The sequence below is a fragment of the Fringilla coelebs genome (genome assembly GCF_963513975.1).
Source record: "Fringilla coelebs genome assembly, chromosome: 12".
NCBI lineage: Eukaryota > Metazoa > Chordata > Aves > Passeriformes > Fringillidae > Fringilla > Fringilla coelebs.
Genome location: NC_140038.1, coordinates 10,228,901 through 10,246,422, shown reverse-complemented (window position 1 = coordinate 10,246,422; position 17,522 = coordinate 10,228,901).

Below are 17,522 nucleotides of genomic sequence, written 5' to 3'. Positions count from 1 at the left end.
CGGGCGGGCGGCACCGGGCCGGCGGCGCACAAAGGCCGCCGCCGCTTCCCCCCGCACTGCTGTCGGGGACCGCGCTTGTTCTCGGCACCCTGCGGAGCCGCCTGTCCCCATCGCCCCGGCCAGGCCCGGGGACAGCGAGCGGATCTGCGCCACGCTGGGGCTCAAGCCGGGCCCCCGGTGTCTTTTCCATGGAGCGGGGGACAGGACCTGAGCACCTGTCCTGGCAAAGCCCGCACCGGCGGCACGCAGAGCGAGGGCGAACCGCTGCGTCCCGCGGGACCGTGCAGGGCTCTGTGCGGGAGCGTTGTCACCCTCCCGCGCTCCGCTGACAGCTCCGAGGCCCCTTCCCTGGCAAGAGGCGGGAGTCGCTGCCGGCGGTCCCCGGGAGACAGGAGCCGCTCCTGGGGCAGAGTCCCCCTGGGAGCGAGCTGATATCAGCCCCTGGGGTTACTTTTCTCGGAGTTACTGCGCTAACTTTACGGACAGGGCCTGTGGAGAGTCCTCTCGGTGCGAGGGGATGGGCACGGCTCGGGGTCCCGTGGGGTCTCCCTGTTCTCCGGTTCACCGAGGCAGCGAGACCTCTCACCCCGCGCTTTGAGCCCAAAGGATGGCCGCAGCGGCCTCGGCGAGGAGCCCCATGGCCGGAGGCAGGCCTGGCCCCGCTCCGTCCCTGCTGCCCGTCCACAGCGCCCGCGGGACCAGGTGTGGCCCCGCCGCGGGGTGCGGGCCGTGCGGACCGTGCCTCACACCGAGGCGTCGGGCCCGTCCTCCCGCCCCGCAGCGGGACCCGGAGCCGAGCGGGAGTCCCCGGTGCCTCTCGCCCAGGCACCGCCGCACTCCTGGGCGCTCACGGGGACCGAGTCCCGGGAGCCCGGAGTGGGGGCTGCTGCCGGGACCGGCCCCGAGCGTGGCTGCGGGTGCACGGCCTGTGTGTCCCTGCCCTCGGGGAGCTCAAAAATCACCAGGCGCTGGGAGGCTCGCAGGAAACTTTTAGAATCTCAACTATCGTCTGTGTGTGTGTCGCGTGTATGGCCCTGGAAGGGAATATACTTTTTCGCCTCTATAAATTCAGAATTTCCACAGCGGTTTTATGTATTTCCCGAAATTAACACACATATACACATACATATACACACATACATACACACACACACTTATAAGAATTCTGAGCCATTGAACCCCGTCTCCGAAAGAAATCAATTGCTCACTACCGTTTATTTTCCCTGGGCACAAGGAGCTCCCCGTACTTTATTTTGTGCTAAAAAAAATTCCCACGTACAGATCCCGCACTCTTCCTACCACCCCACCCTAGCCACCCCCAGTCCTAAACGCTTCCACAACTCTCTAAATTTTTGTAACGTTAACGCTGACAGTATCTCCATTTCTGATAGCGAGGAATAGATAAGGAAATGTATATCTGCCAAAGAAGAAAAAATAAACTTAAAACCTAATCAATGACCTCGGAAAATGTATAGGATGAAATAAAATAAAATACAATAGAATACAAAAATAAAATGCAATAAAATACAGTAATAAAATAAAATAATCGAGAACGTTTTGAGACCGAAGTGAACAGCTGTGATTGTTTCCCAAGCCAACGCAAGGTGATGTCACAGATCTAATCGAAACATTGTCAGCTTCTTCATTATCAATATCTGTACACAATTTACAGTTTAATTAAAAATATTTAATCTCCGTGTATTTAGCGATTAGTTAGCAAAGCAAACGTCACAGCGAATATGTTACTTCCTCGAGTTTGTAGGAAATTGCAACATCCAATTTTTCTTCAAGAAATTAGTATAAACCCGACCGCAAACAATTTGGAGAGTCCTGTGACACGCCGGCCTCCGTCGAGGTTCAATCTTCAGCCTTAGAAAAGAGTGACCGTATAAACGCAGCCAGCTCCCCCCAGCCCTACATGCGTCTTTTATTTTTAAAATATTTTTTCCGTTACTCTGGGGTGACCCAAAGACGAAGCGGCTCTGGCGCGCAAAAGCCGCCGGCGCGGAGGGCACAGCAGGACCTCGGCCCCGACCAGCCCGGTCCCGACTCAGCTGCAGGGTGCCCCGGGAGCCCGGAATGGGCTGGCAGAAGCCCGGGACAGGGCAGGCGAGGCCGGCACCTCCCCGCAGCCTCCCTTCTCCGCCGTCGGGGGTGCCGGGCGTGGGCTCCCCTCGTCGCGGACCCCGGCACGGTTCTCCCCTGCGGAGCTTCCCGCCCCACTGGCGAAGGGCGAGCGGCGGAGAGAGCTCATTTCGGTGCGCTAATCAATTACTGCTTGTGCAGTCAAGTACCATATATTTAACAGAATAATCGTTACCGCCCTTAAGTCTTTATTTGATCAGCAGATACTCGGAGCGGACTTAAAACGCAACTTTGCTTGTTTGAATTGCGTGGCGTGTGTGTGCTTTTTAAATCCGAGCTAATGACACCATGAAACGGCCGTAATCTCCCGCCTGACGCCAGCAAACACCGCGCGGGCACCGGGGCCCGCCCGACGTGGCGGCCCGGCCCGGGGCAGCGATCACAGTGCGCTGCAACCGACCGCACAGATTTGGTTTTCTTCCCTTTTTCTTTTCTTCTCTCTCTTTTTTTCCCCCTTTTCCTTTCTTCTCTCTCTTTTTTTTTTTCCTTTTCCTTTCTTTTCTTTTTTTTTTCCATTTTAATTTATTTTTATTTGTATTATACTTTTCCACTTTGATTTTCTTTTAATGGCGTGTGAGGGGGCTGCCGCCGCCCGCGCCCTCCCGCGCCTCCTGTGCGGTGACAGCTTGCGGCACCGGGTCCCCTCGCACGGGGAGCGTGTCAAAGGTGACGCTCGAAGGCTCCCAAAGCCAACAGCTGCCGGGGGGGATTAACTTTTCCAGACTTTCCCCTGTCGAGCTTCTTGGAAACTTGCTTGGCGACAAAAACATATACATCTGTCGGGGGCAGACAGAGAACAGAGGGCTGCGCCGGCCGGGGCAGGTGGGGGAGGGCCTGGCTTTCAGGGGAAGCTGCGGCGCGGCGGGGGCTCGCTGCGGGTGCCCGCCCGGGGGGGTCCTGCCTTTCCCCCTCCCGCAGCCCTCTCCCCCGGGCCCGGACTTCTGCCCGAGGGGAGCCTCGTGGAACACAGGGTCGGCAGCGCGGTGACTGAACTCGCTCCGAGCCGGCCCCTGCCACCCGCCTAAGGGCGCTGGGCTCTTCCCTTCTCCCCTCTGGAGCCCCCACGGTGGGGTCTGGCCGGCTGAAGGACGCGGAGCTGGGAGAGGGCACCGAGCGAGCCCCGGGGGCTGCAGGGCGCTGCCCGGCCGAGCCGCCGCGGTCCCTCTGCAGCCGCGCTCTCCCGCACCCCCCGGAGCAAACCGCAGCGCTTGTTAATGAAGGAACTTATGGAAGATTGCAAAACACCGTAAATAATTTAGCATTGTATTTCAGGAAAAAAAAATAGCTTTCTTAAATCATCTCCTCAATATAACTTGCAGACTTACAGTATGGCCCTGGTAAGTCTAAATTTTTAAAGTAGCAATACTCAAAGAGACAGAGATGTCTGTATTAATTATTTATCCGCTGGTGCCTTCCTTCGTTTCTAACTTATTATTAATTAGGCGCCTCTAGTCTTTCGCAGAGAGCTCCACAGAGCCAGTTGCAGCTTTAAATATGAATTAAAAGCAAATCCAAGCTACTGTAATGCGAAAATTATTCCGTGTCTTCTATGGCAGAGATGAATAGCTGCGCAAATCAATACTGTGAAGCTATGCTCCAAACGACAGGGTTATTGATAGCTTATATTAATGATGTTAATGATGGAAAAAGGAAAACAAGGACCCGACCAACTTATAAACTTTTTATCTGCTGAAACCCCGCAATCAAGCGGACAGGAGCATGAATTAAGGGGGCTGCAGATAATAAGAACATTATTTATGAAACCGGATAAATGACTTCTGATAGTTTGATGCGTTTGAACTCTACACTGCCGCCTTCTCGGAGGTAGGCTGGGACCGGCGGGGTGCTGCCCCTCGCCGGGGCGGCCCCCCGGCCCCAGTGGGATGTGCGGTGCGCGCACAATCCACGCGCGGTACACGCGGTGGCGGCGCGGCGGGCGGCACCCCTGGGCTGTAGATCCTGCGAGGATGCCCCGGGAAACCCGCAGGAAAACACTCCCGGGGCGCAAAGGACGCGCTCCTCACGGACACCGCCGCCAGCCGTGCTCGGCCGAGGGCTGCGGAGCCTCCCCCGACACGGCCGGGCAGAGCCGGGGGTAACGGGAGGGAGGAGAAAGGGAAGGAGCCGCGCTCCTCCTCCCCAGGAGCCACCGCCCACGGCGCTCCGCGGACCCGCGGGGCCGGGCCGAGCCTTCCGGCCGCGGAGCGGGGCTTTGCGGGCAGGAGCCGCCGCCGGGGTCCGGCCCGTCCCGCGGCGGGCCGCTGCTGCCCTGGTGCCCCCTCCCCTCACCGGGCCGAACCGAGAGGGCCGCGGGGGCTCCTGCCCTCTCCACTGCCCCTCAGCCCCACGGGCGTGCCTCGGTGGCCCGAAACAGAAGTGATCCTTGAGGTCACAGCCTCTCGGGCTGTCCAAACCCACGGACGGGAACACAATGGGGATCAATAGCGCTTTGGTGAACACTATTCTTCTGGAACATTATTTAGGGAAAGGTGCAGTTAAATCCCCGGCGGGCGCACGGAGGTGATGCTCTGCCAGGGCCCCGGGAAGGGCACCTGGCCGCGCAGGCAGCACGTGGCGCCGAGTTAGCAATTAAGGCAGGGACACGTTTTAATCTGGCAGCGCTGCTCGCAGCGCCCTGGGTTCCTCAGCTGAGATCTTTATTAGTTACATGTATGAGCGAATATAGTCCGTCCCTTTTTTTTTTTCCTATCCTTTTCTCCCCTTCCGCGGACGCCAGATCGAGGGTTCTGTAAAATCTTCGCCTCTGTAATTATTCGTATTAGACATTTTTCCATGCAAGGCTTTTCCTCTGCCTGTCCTAGCGCATTTTATAAAATTCTTTGTCTAGATGCCGTCTCAGATATACATGATCAATCTCATAGATAACCTCTCCCCCTACTTTTAAACCTAATGGTTTAAGAAATACTTTTAAAATATATATTTTTGTAATTACTATTTAAAAAAAAGCTTCCGCTAGGAGAAAGTCGCACTTGTTTCCAAAAACAATTCACAGCAGATAGTGTAGATATCACTTAATTCCTACAGAAATCAATGTGAAAATTAGATTTATTGGCTACTTACATTGTTAAAAATGACAAAGTGCTCCCTTTTATTTTCATAAAACCACAGAAGACCGAAAATCATTTAATAAAGAATCCACCTAGTTTAATTTTACTGTAGGTCTCTTGCATCGAAACCAATTCTTCGAGCCTCTCCCTCACAAACCTGCCTTCTATTCTAGTATTAAGAGCAAAAATAATATTCTCAAAGAGAGTTAAAATAGTAGCATTTGTTTGCTGGCTGAAAAACCTTTCACGCCGTTAGCTGGAAGGGGTCATGTAAATAAAACAGGATCTGCGGTTTCAAATCGTTCGGGGCTCTCTATTAGCCCCAAAGATTTGGTGATTTTTATTTGTATTTTTTTAAAACAAAATTCCCCTTTAAAAAATATTTAATTAGTGTTATTTCTAAGAAATGGGAGGGCGAAGAGGAGAGCGAAGGGCCGCCTGGCTGCCGGCGCTGCCGGGCGTGTGGCGGCCGAGGCGGTGCGGCCGCTTCTGCTCCCGCTACTTGTTGGGTTTCGCTGCGAGGGAACGAAGGCGGCGGGCATCCCCCGCACCCCGGCCGCTCCGCAGGGCCCGGCGCAAGCTGGGGGTGCTCTGCCTTCCCCCCCGAGCCTTACTGCCCCCTCCTCGGCAGGGCCAGGGCGGGGGCAGCGCTCCGGGCCGGGCCGGGCCGCGGCTGGGCCGGGCCGGGGGCTCGGGCAGCGCCCGCCCTCCCGTCCTGGCCTCTACGCGGCACCGCGCCTAACGCCGCCGGGATTTGGGATCCGCGCCCCGGCCTGGAAGAGCGTCGATAAAATTCTGCGTATCAAATGAGCAATCATTTGTTGTGGTTACGTGTTGGGTAATGAAAGATGTTAGCAGGATCAATAAAAATGAAAACACTTTTACTTACATCTTGAATTACTGTTTTAAGGAGTGAGCTGTGGTGATGCAACAAACCAGAGAGAGATCTACAACCATCAAATGTCTTCAAATGAAATCAAAATGAACGCGTGTCACCCCGGGCTCAGCCCCTGCCCCCGCCCGAAGCTCTCCCTGTTCGCGTACCCCGCCAGGGCAGGGCGAGCCCCGGCCGGCCCCGGGCCGGGCCCCGCTCCCCTTGGCCAAGTCATCCCACCACGTCGGCTCATTTCTATTTCGAAAGAAAAACTCGGCTATCTTCCGGGATGTCTAAAGGTCAAATAACAGGTCGTAGCCCGAGGCAAATGGGAATTTTAGAGGGACGAGGAGCCAGCCGGCTCCACGGCATCCTAAAAACTTTCCCTCGGCTGCCGCTAAATAATAGAATATCTACGCATCTCTATCGTTTATTCCCGCGTGCAGAGACCCGGCAGGCACACGCTCGGGAATCCGTGCGACTGGGCTGTGCAGCGCACGAACCCGCGGAGGAACCTGCTCGCAATCGATCCCCCGACCCGCAATGGCCGTCGTAGCGCTGCTTAGCCCAGCTGAAATAAAAGCGGGGCCCTTATTAGCAGAAAATTATCGGCATCGATTTCGGGGACATTCACGGTGAATTTAGCAAGGAACAGCCCCAAACATGGAGGCTGCCGGTGCTCCGGGACCGCTCCCGCTTTCGGACGCGCCGGCGGGCAGCGGCCGCAGCCTGCGCGGGGCTGCGCGGCGGCGGAGCGGGCGCGGGGCCGCCCGGGCTCTACGCGCGGTCCCCGCGCAAGGACCGAGGGCCGCGCTGCGGGCGCGGAGGCGCCGGACGAGGCTCCCTCCCCCGCCTGCGCGCCCCCCGCTCCGCGGGCGCGGAGGAGGCCGCGGGCGCCGCTCGGCCCCCGCTCCGCTGTCGCTGCGCGGCCGCGGCCGCCCCGGCGCGCCCCGCCCCGCCCCGCCCGCCGGCCCTCCGCCCGCGCCGTGCCCCGCTGGGCACGCTTACCCCGCCGTCCGCCGCACGCCGCCGGGACGGCCATCCGCTGCGGGCTCGCCTCCTAGATTTGTCCCTAGGAGGAGAAAACTCAAAATAAAAAAAAAAAAAAATCTATCTGCATAATTTCAAATGAGAACGAGAGGAAGAAAAAGAAGAAGAAGGAAAAAAAAAAAAAAAAAAAAAAGGCAACCGCCGCGGCTGCCACGCCAGTCCCGTTAAAAAAAATAAAGCACCAAACCCTCACAAGGTGTAGGAGAGATCTTTTATTGGACCAACTTAAACGCAAGAATTTACAGCCAGAATTACACGATCTTCATCAGCCCAACAGGCACCAGAGGCAGAGGCACAGGCAGCAATTTGTGTATTCCCTGGGTCTGCAGGAGCTGAGATGGCTTTGGTGGAGAAAGGGAATGGGAGAGAGGACAGACCCTCTTTCCCTCCAAAGAGCCTCTGTTTGTGGCTCAGGTAAAAATAAAAATAGGAAAAAGCAAAAAGAAAAAACCACAACGAAAAATCTCTTCAGCGCCCCATTTTGCTCCATCTTTAAGTCCAGTTCAGGATCAATTCCTTCCCTTACATCCCCAGCCATAAACCAACAGCTTCCAGCTAAACCTTTTAAAGGTTAAAAGGAACAAAAATAGAAATAATAATCAAGGGGTTTTTCTTCTCCTCCTGCTTGTAGGACAGCGCATTTTGGTCAGTCTAGCCTTGCATTTAGGGATGCTACTTGCATTTGAATAGCTGCCTGGCTGGTTATGGATCGGGAGGCTATGAGAGGAATCAGTATGCAAATTGTTTCAGTTACAATCGAAGGGTTCGATCTGGAGAAGGTGCCTGAGCGGAAGTCGCTGTCAGCCAGCGGTGCATTAGGCTGCCATTGCCTCCGCCGTCTGGGCCTGCTCTCCCTTTCCCTCACCCTTTTTTATGCTTGTGTACAGGTTTCTCCGGCGGTAATTAAAACATACACACAAATCAGGGGCCGCTGCATATCACGTTGGTGCCTTTTGCAGGCTGCGGGCACAGGGAGAGGGGGAGTGGAGAGAATATATCGCCGTGCTGCTGGGGTTATTATTATGCAGCAAGGGTGAGGCGATCAGTGAAATAAAACATTTATAAATGGTTTCGTGCTTACAGTAGGAGAGGTGGGTTGGGGGGGGGGGCGCCCGGGCGCTGATCACACAGTGCAGGCTGCAAATCGATAACCCTTTCCTTGTAATCCCAGTAATTGTGGGAATCACGGCTCTCCGTTAAAGGGACAGCGGGCTGCAGCAGGGGGCTGCGCTTGCACAGCCTCTGCCCCCCGAGGGATCGCCCAGCCTGGGCTCCCCGGCCCTGCCTGCGAGGCAGCTGGCACGGCTGCGGGCAGAGGGCAGGGGCACGCTGGCACCACCAAGCGCCATTTCCACAGAGCCCTCGGCGGCTGCGGTGGGGCCCTTCCTGTCACCTGTGGCGTCCTCCTCCCAGGGCAGGACGTGTCCCGAACCCCCCGGCTGGAGGCACGGAGGGGAGCGAGGGCAGCCCCGGGGGCGCAGGCAGGGCAAGGGGCCGCCCGCAGCTGTGCCTGCCCTGGCCAGGCTTCCTGCGGCTGCCCCACGTCCCCGCGGAGCCCCGGCAGCCCAGCCCAGCTCCTTCCTCTGTTCTGGCACTGCGAGGAGCAGCGGGAGGCCCTGGGCTCCCTGGTCCCGTACCGGTCAGGTCTCCACGGATTTAGCGATATTTTGTCGTGTGGCAGAGGGATGAGAAGGTCTGTGAGGTGCTGCTGGAATCAGGCTGGCGTGAGCTGCCCCTGCCCAGCCCTGGGCACTGTTCCCCGTCCCCCAGGTGTGTGCCTGCGGGCTCGGGGTGCCAGGCAGCCTCCGGGGCGGCCGGCGAGGGGGGTGCGTGGGCAGGAGCAGGGCCCCATGCCCCCGGCGCTCCTGCCCTCTCCCTGCCGCTGACCATCTGTCATTCAATTAGGGCTGGGAGGCAGCTGAGGGGCTGGGGGGAGCGGGGCTGGGGGTCAGCGACCCCGCGCACAACGGCCTGCTGCCTCGCCGACGAGAAGAAGTTCAAATGTTAAATGCTCTCCGGCCCCGGCTCATCCAGGGCACTCGCCTTTGGAGGCAGCCGAGGGGTGAAGGGCATCAGTCATTAGCACTTAGATTTCAGCTCCGAGGCTGACCCTGCCTTCTGTTGGGGGATTTTGGCCTGAAAAGCCTTAACCCTTCCAGGGCAGCCCCCACCCGTGTCGCCCCGGGCTGGTGCTGCCTGACCGGGCTGCTCCGCACAGCTTCCCGGCAGTCTGGGGCTGCCCCCCTCGGGCAGGTGGGTTTGGGGGAGAGCAGGGATCCCCGCAGCCCTGCCCGCAGCCGGCCGCTTCCCTGACCCCGTGAAAAGGGTGAGCAGGGCAACAAGTCAGCGGCGGCGGGGAGCCAGGCCGCGCTGGAGGCGGCACACGCGCCCTGCCCACCCACGGCTGCGCCTCCTGCCGCGCCCGACGCCCCCTCTCCTTCCTACAAACAGACCAGAACAAATTGATGAATTGAGTTTCCACTATGCTAATTTGGACATTATAAATATTTAACTATCAATCCTAGCAGCCAGCCAGAGAGGGCTCCTCTCTTCTTTACATGCCACTTAATCTAAAGTAAATGTTTGCCCCAGAAGTGGCTAGGGCAATCTGAGCATCTCATTCCCTGCCCCTTCCTCCCTCAGGGGAGCCCTGAGGATACAAAAGGGGGTCTTGTCACGTTTGACTCCTTTGGCAGAGTCTCCCTGATAGCCTTCCTCCCTGTTTTGGGTGTGTTAAGAAGCTCAGCTGAGGCAGAGATCAAGCTGTGGCTTCTGCCCAGGAGGATTCTGACACGGTGCCCCAAATCAGAGGTCTCTGGCCACATCACCGGACACTGGGCTGCTCTGCCTGGAACAGATTTCACATGCATTCAGACACAGAGAGATTCATGACTTTGAATCAAGACAATGAAAAATGAGTTTTCATTCTCTTTCAATGAAAACAAATTCCTCTGTCTCATGAAAACTCACAATATTTATAATTTCCATGGGATTATACCTAGCAAGTGAACCCCTCTATGTCCTTTGTTTCAAGGACAGATTGTATACCCCTCATGGCATCAGCATTTGGTATGTTTGGTAGATTTTCATGTTTGATATACTTACTGTTTGCTGCTGAAGGGTAGTAATTTTCTCTTTCAACATGGTAACACATCACAAGTGTTAATGATCTTTGTTTTTCTGAAGGGCTTGAGCGCCTCTTTGAAACTCTTGTCTGTAACAGTCTTGCAAGTTATTCACCTTTGAGGCTGTAGAGACAAAAGAAAATGTCACCCAGGGTAGTGCAGGGATTTGTGGGGCTCCAAACAGCTCATCTGGGGCTTGGTCTGGCATTTTTAAGGCATTTTGTGGCAGCAGCTCACTCACATGAGGTGGTAGGCCTTGGGAAGTTGCCTTTCTGTTCCTGAGCTCTGTTAATTTGTTAGTGAGAAGCTCAGGATATCTGTTACTTATGCTGGCAAAAAGGGAAGTTCTCCTCTAAAGAAGAGTGCCCTGGTGCTGTGGTACCTCCCTGGGGCAGACGTGATGTACCCCTGTGAGCCCACATCCCTCCTGACAGCCCCTGGCCAAGCACAGAGCATTAGACAAAGGCTCTTACTGGGCTGGAAGTGCCAAGAAAACATGAGAACTACCACGGGTGTCACTAGTTGAGTGTGCACAGGAACATGACATCAATCCCTACATTAAAATACACAAGGACAGGAGGTGCTACCTTGCCTGCAATGAACCTGCAAATCTGTGTGGCTTCCCTCACAGCCTCATCCTTCAGCTATTTAGAAATGCAGGGAATGCTGGTGTATTTTTGTGCTCTCTCGTTCTCCCTTGCCTAGGACAAGCTGGCCCAGACTGGTGAGGTGCTGGGAGAAGGGGCAGTGCAGCCCATCAGGGTTAAAAGCAGGGTGGGTGCTGCACTGGAGATGTGAAACACTAGTTTGCTGTAGGGTCAGATATTGGATTACCAGCAAAAGTTGATCCCAGTCACATGACAGATCTTACATTTGCTGTCATAAAATCTATCATTATTTAATAGGCATGGAAATCAAATTCTTCTGTGGACTATGAAGCAAGAATCTTTTAAAAATGTCTGTTTACCACAACAGACAACATATCGATCATTAGTTTTGAGACCTCACAGAGGATTCAGAGATGTGTGTGAACACAAGCTGGCAGCTTGCTTTGCTCTATTCACTGCCCCAAAACAAACCCCACCAATGGCCACACAGTTTTCCAATCAGGTAGATTTTAATTTCTTCACTTAAGGACTACGGTTTTGTTAAAGACAAATAACAAGAAAATCATAAAGGACCAACTTGCCTTCTGGGGATGCTGCTGTTTGCAGTGATACTGACAGGTATACACAGTGAGGAGACACTCCTGTCTTTTGCCACAGAAGAAAAACTGCCTTCTCTGAATGCAGCTGACCTGGTATTTACCACTGTGAACGGCCTCATCCATTTTGGCAGCACAAAGGGGCTGATCTCCTCCTGACTTGACTCAATAGAATTATTTTCCCTGGTATTAGGGGCACTGGGATGGGTGGAAGGTGGACCAGGTTGCTTTATTCTTTGCAAAGCCTACAAGTACTGTTTCCATCCTTCAGCCTCCCCATTTCTGCCTTGGGGTCCTTGGATGAGAGTTGTGAGATGAAGCTAAAAGGAAAAGTTGCGATGCTGCTGTGGAGCAGGAACTCGAGTGGGTTACAGCGCCTGTCAGAACCTGCTCTCCCCCAGCCAGTGACAAAGGTGTGCCTGTCCCTCCCCTGTGCCCTGGCTAGGCAGTTCAAGTCATGACAAAGGGCTCCCGGGTAAGGATCATTAACAGCAAATCACTGACTTGTGCTTTGTACCAGATTTCCTGATAGAGACAGTAAGTCATCTCACCTGGGCTGCTGTGGAGTGTTTGTAGATGTGTTTGTCCATCCCCATGAGCTGCCATGGCCCCGTGGTCCCCAGACTGAGCCCCTCTGGCCCCACCAGCCAGTGGCACCTCTGTGACACCCAGCACTGAGCAGAGGAGGGGGGAGCAAGCCCTATCTCCCTCTAGTTTTAGAACTAGCACAGTCTTTATTCTGTGCATATTTTAAGGTGTGGGGATCCCATAAATCCTTTCACATCTGGGATCGCTTGTAATGGCCAGTGTCAGGAGTTTACAGAGGAGCTTTCCTAAGATCTAGTGCCCAGAATCAATAGCAGCTGCAATTCCAGACAGGGGGATAGGCTGAATCCCGATTTGATTCTCAGGTGTTTTCAATTGTATTTCCAGCAAAAAATTACTGTTGTTAAGTGATTCTGCTGGTCTGGTCGTGCCTTTTGAAGTTGCCTTTATTTCTTTGAGCTCAGATTCCTTGAGATCCTCTAGGTGCTCCGTCCCCAAGCCCGCATGTATCTAATAAACCTGACAGCTTCCCAGCAGATGTCTCTATCTTCTTCATTTTCTCCTTTATCAAGGGGACAGGCTTCACTGGAGAGTGCATCTTAGCAAGTGAGGCCAATGCAGGCTCTTTAGAGAGCTCCCAGGGGCCCAAGGCATCTCCTCCAGCCATCAAAGAGCGAGGGGACCTTGTGTGGCAAGGCAGGGTTTGACACACCCTGCAGCTCCCATTCCTCCATTCTCCACTTCCCCCTTGCCCTGGCATAGTGCACCTGGCAGCATCAGCTCCCATCTGCCTGCAAGGATTCATGCTGCTCTGGGGTGAACTTCCTGAGGTTTTGGCCAGCCCAGCTCCCTTTGGGGAGCACCCCTCATCATTAACAGCATCACCATTCCTGTTTGTGCAGTGCCCTGCAGGGAGCACCAGGAAAATGGAGTCTGGAGAGAAGGGCTCTGTTGTACACAGCTGGTTTGGCCTTGGGTACAGTGTGCTGCCCAGGACTGCTGGCTGGACTCTGCCCTCTCCATGAGGTGCTTCTGGGTCTGTGCTAAATCACAGGCAAGTTGGGGCCAGACTTCCCTTGGCTGTCCCTGTTTGCTCTGAACTGCCTACATCTGAATTCCTTGTGGGTGGAAGAAAGGAACATGGAGGTGATGGGCAGCATCTGTAATAGGAAATTGCTGTCTGCAGATGTGTGTGTGAAGGAAAGCCTGTGTCAGAAAATGGTATCAAGGGATAAATTCCACAAGTGAGTGAATCCATCTGAGTGTAAGACACAGGTTGTGCATTTTCCTCAAGAAGGAGCTGAACAGCTTCAAGGATATCAATCCATTTTATGAATGACATGGTTTCCCTAGCATTGCCTATGCTTACTCAGTAGGAGAGAAGACAACAGGCAAATAAACAGGTGTTTTGCCCATCTTGAACCAGGTTTTGAATCCTTTCTCCCTTTGCATTTAGGTGGAGCTATGTTGGCAGTTTTGCTTGAGTAAGGTGTTTGATTACATTCCTCCTTGGAAGGAGCAATGTGATGGTGTCCAAGCTGAAATACCTCCTAAAACCACAGCATTCTCTCCTGGCTGGCTCTGCAGGTGTGTGGTGTGCAGTGGCAGATGCTCCTGTTCTTTTAAAAGAAGGCTTTGCCCGTTGACTACAATGGAAAGCAGCTTGCTACCACGTCTCAGCATAGAAATTTCTTCTGCCTTTGCTTTGCACAAATGGAAATCTGATTGCTCCTTCTAATCTTCCCCAGTACACCTGGTGTGTGAGGGACCAGTGACAACCTGGCCCTGATAAAGACTTCAAGAGTGCACCTATTATCTATACCCCAGAAAAACTCCCATCATGTGGGAATAGTTAAAAGTAGGAAAATATATAACAGGTCATCCGTCTTTCAGCTGCACTCAGCTCAGAGGTGGGAGCAGATTGACACAGCTGGGTGCAGCCACCCCCCAGAGCCTGCAAAGGCTGGCCAGCAGAGCTGCAGCTGGACAGAGCACAGCCTGCACCCTTCCTTGGAAGCTGTTCATCTGCCAGGCCTGGCTGCCAGCTCTGGGGTGGCCAAAGCGCTGGAGCTGCTTTCTGCCAAGCCCACTCTGATGAGATGCTGACCCCGAGGCTGGGTTTGGTTCCCTGTCCTGCAGGTGTGTGCAGTGCTGTGACCTTTTCTTGTGCAGCTCTGGCACTGTGCTGAGGCCAGGGCTTGCTGGCAGAGGCAGGGAGCTGGCTGGTGCCTGGGACAAGGCTCTTGGGCACTGCAGGCAGTGCCAGCCCTCCCTGCCACCCAGGCCTGCTGCTGCAGAGAGCATCACCCTGGGGAAGCAGCTGGATGCTGAGCAGTGCAAGCCTTCATCTGTGCACTGCTCCCTGGGTGTGTGCTCACACACAGCATCGTTGTGGGCAGGGGTAACCCCTGGCCTCCAGTGCAGATGGTTGCATGAAAACAATTAATCTTTTGGAGAGCAGTGAATGGAAACATTAGTGCCTCGACCCCTAACACAGGTGAGCATCACTGCCCAGCGTGAGGGTTTGTGTGCACAGGGAGCTTTTGCTGACTGCAAGATTTTTCAGGCTTGTGGGTCTGTAAGAAAAGGCAGAGACAGATGGAGAAATGGATACAGGGATGCAGAGAAGCATCGCATTCTCCTGGGCAAGCACTGGGGCAGGAGCCCTGAGAAAAGCCAGTGTGTCCTGGTGGGTGCAGGCTGCCCAAGGGGCTGGGAGAGGTGGGCAGCAAACACCCCTTGCTCTGATTCCTGCTGTGGCAAAGGAAGCGTGGCGTGGCTGTTTGCTCCTGGCAGATAACCTGGAAGCCATCTAAGGCATACCCCAGCTTCACCTATTATCCCAGGAGGAATCAACCATCTGCAGCTTTGCTAGCTGCGCTGGACAGGAAGGGATAGCTCATTAGCAATTTATACGTTTGGTTTGTCTCCTAAAATGGATCTTTCCAGCAGCAGGGATGTGTCATTTCCCCGTTGAGATGCTCCTGCTCTCACAGGGCTGGCTCCCAGGCCAATCACTCTCAGCATGAGCTGAGTTACCGGCATATGTAAATGACGTAAATAAGCTGCAGGAGCAGGGTCACCTAACTGTTTTGTTAGGTTCTGCCCTGTCAGCCCTATTTCATGGATCCTGCCAGAATATTAACATGTTTGCATATGTAAATGTGTTAAAGAGAGCATCAGCTGAGGGAATACATTAAACCCGGTCGTCCTTCCAAGTTGATTTAATCTGACAGCACCCCCATTAAAAAAATAAAAAGCATCAGTTTTCCTTTTGTGACTTGATGTACAGTAATTAGCTTGTTAGAGCAGGAAACACCTCCTTTCATAATTGATTTTGCACCCCTTTTACTTGGATATCTCTGACAAGCTGTTTCTTGCTCCCCAAGGACACCATCAGTACTTCCCATGTGTTTGGAATTTCATGAATGTGAATAATGAATATGATTTATCCCTCCCACACTCCCATGCACAGATAATATATGTAGCCAATTTGTGAACTGGACCTCGCATCAGAAAGATTGGTGTCAAAGTATTAATAGTGTAGTGACCAAATGTGCACAGGAATCAGGGCCCAGCTAAGCAGAGATTTTCGGGGCATCAGCGAGGTGGGAACAGGTTGCACCACGTGTTTGTCACTGAGGAGGGAAGAAAGAATGAAGATTTTCTGAATGGTCCTGTGTATCTAAGTTAGCATGCCAAATTGGTTGCTTATTACAGCTGGCACAGTGCCTTAGTGGGCTAATGTGTTAATAATGTGTAATGTTTCTCTTAGGCAATGGCACCACTCTTCATTAGCACATCTCAAGCCCTGTCACTGTTGCTTAGCTCGACATTTTGTTTCTGATGTTCCAGCAAGGGTATTTGAAATCAGGGTTTCAGATCTGCTAATACATGTCACACACTCTTTAAAAATGGATTTTGAAAGGGCCTCAATAATTTTATGGCTACTAATAACATTTGTAGCTATGTGAGCTAAGCTAATGATAAGAGTAATCAAATTTCATGTTTCACGGCATAAAATGAGCAACTGTAGGGGTCAGGAAGGTATTCACTCCCTGCCCTCCTCCCCTGGGAACTCTGTCTTTTCCGGTTGGCTCAGTACACGAGCAGTGTTTGGGACATGAAATAGCACAGTGCTGCAGGGAAGTCCCAGCCTTGCACTGTACATGGCAAGGACCTTCTCTGTAAGGATCAGAATTCTGGTTTCAGTGGGCAAATGGAGCAAAACACTTGGACAATACATTTGTTTCACACTGATTACCTCTCAATCTCCAATACCTGGGATTGAGTCTCCCCATTTTTGTGCCTGTTTACTCAAGTCCCCTGAACTTGGACATTTGAGCCTTAAGTTTCTGAGGCCCCAGCACAGCCATGTAGTTCACATCTTAATTTTTCAATCAATAAAGGCGCTCACTTAGACTTCCCTCAAATTTCTGTTTTCACTCACCGTATTAGCAAGTGAGCATTTCCTTAACTCTGAGAGTGATAGAGAGGCATCCAAGAGCGCCTGGAGCCCCCAGCAATGCCTTCCTTGGCAGCTGCCCCTGCAGGGCTGCAGTGGTGGGAGGCAGCAGCGCCCTGCCCTCGCCCACAGCCTGCCTGCAGCGTGCCCAGGCGCTGAAAGGCAGGGCTGGAGCCAGGACACTGGCACCTGGCAAGGCAACAAGCTGCTCAACTGCTGCCTTCCCCTCCCTTTGCCAAATAGTGCCAAGAGCACTTTCTAGCACCCATACTTTTAGTGTGATGTGTTCTCTAAAGCCTTTTAGTGCATTGCACCAGCGATGAGCCCAACAGGACTCACTTAACACAATGCCTTACAAACCAGATTGGAGATGTGCTGAATGAGGTAACCCAGCAGAGACAGCCAAAAAGCTATCTGTATTTTTTTAAACAGGAAAGCAGCTTTTATTTTTTTAAAAAGCTATTTTCCAGAAAAACCTTGGCATCAGGCATTGTTTGAGGCTCAGTGTAGGTTGCCACGAGGAGGGGGCTTCCTGGTACATCAGGGAACATAATGGGAAAGGCTGAAGTTAAAGAGCCTTTAATTGAGGCCTTCAGAATGGTAAGTATAACACTGCCTCGCTCTGTTTAGGGGATTTTGAGTATCTCTACCATCAAGGCTACATTTGTCTGTAGGATTAATCACTTTTTGATCCAGAGGGTTTAAGACAGACAGCTTACTAGGAATGTGCTGCATGGCTCTCCCAGGCTGGCAATTAGCTTTGTTTCTTCATATTTTCTTGTTTATTATACCCTTCCCCATCTTTTTTTTTCCTGACCAACATGTTAATATGCACATTCATTTTTAATTCATTTTAAATCCATTTTTAATCCACCTTTAACAATGCAGAGGGTTTTTAATAAAGTCTCTGTGTCAAATACAGAAAATTAAAAACTCCTGCTGCTGAGCAGAGAGCTGGTTTGTATATAGATGATACTGTAAAAAATCTTGGAAAAACTCGAAGACATAATTTTGCTCTATTTTAGGGCTTTATCTCTAGACTTGC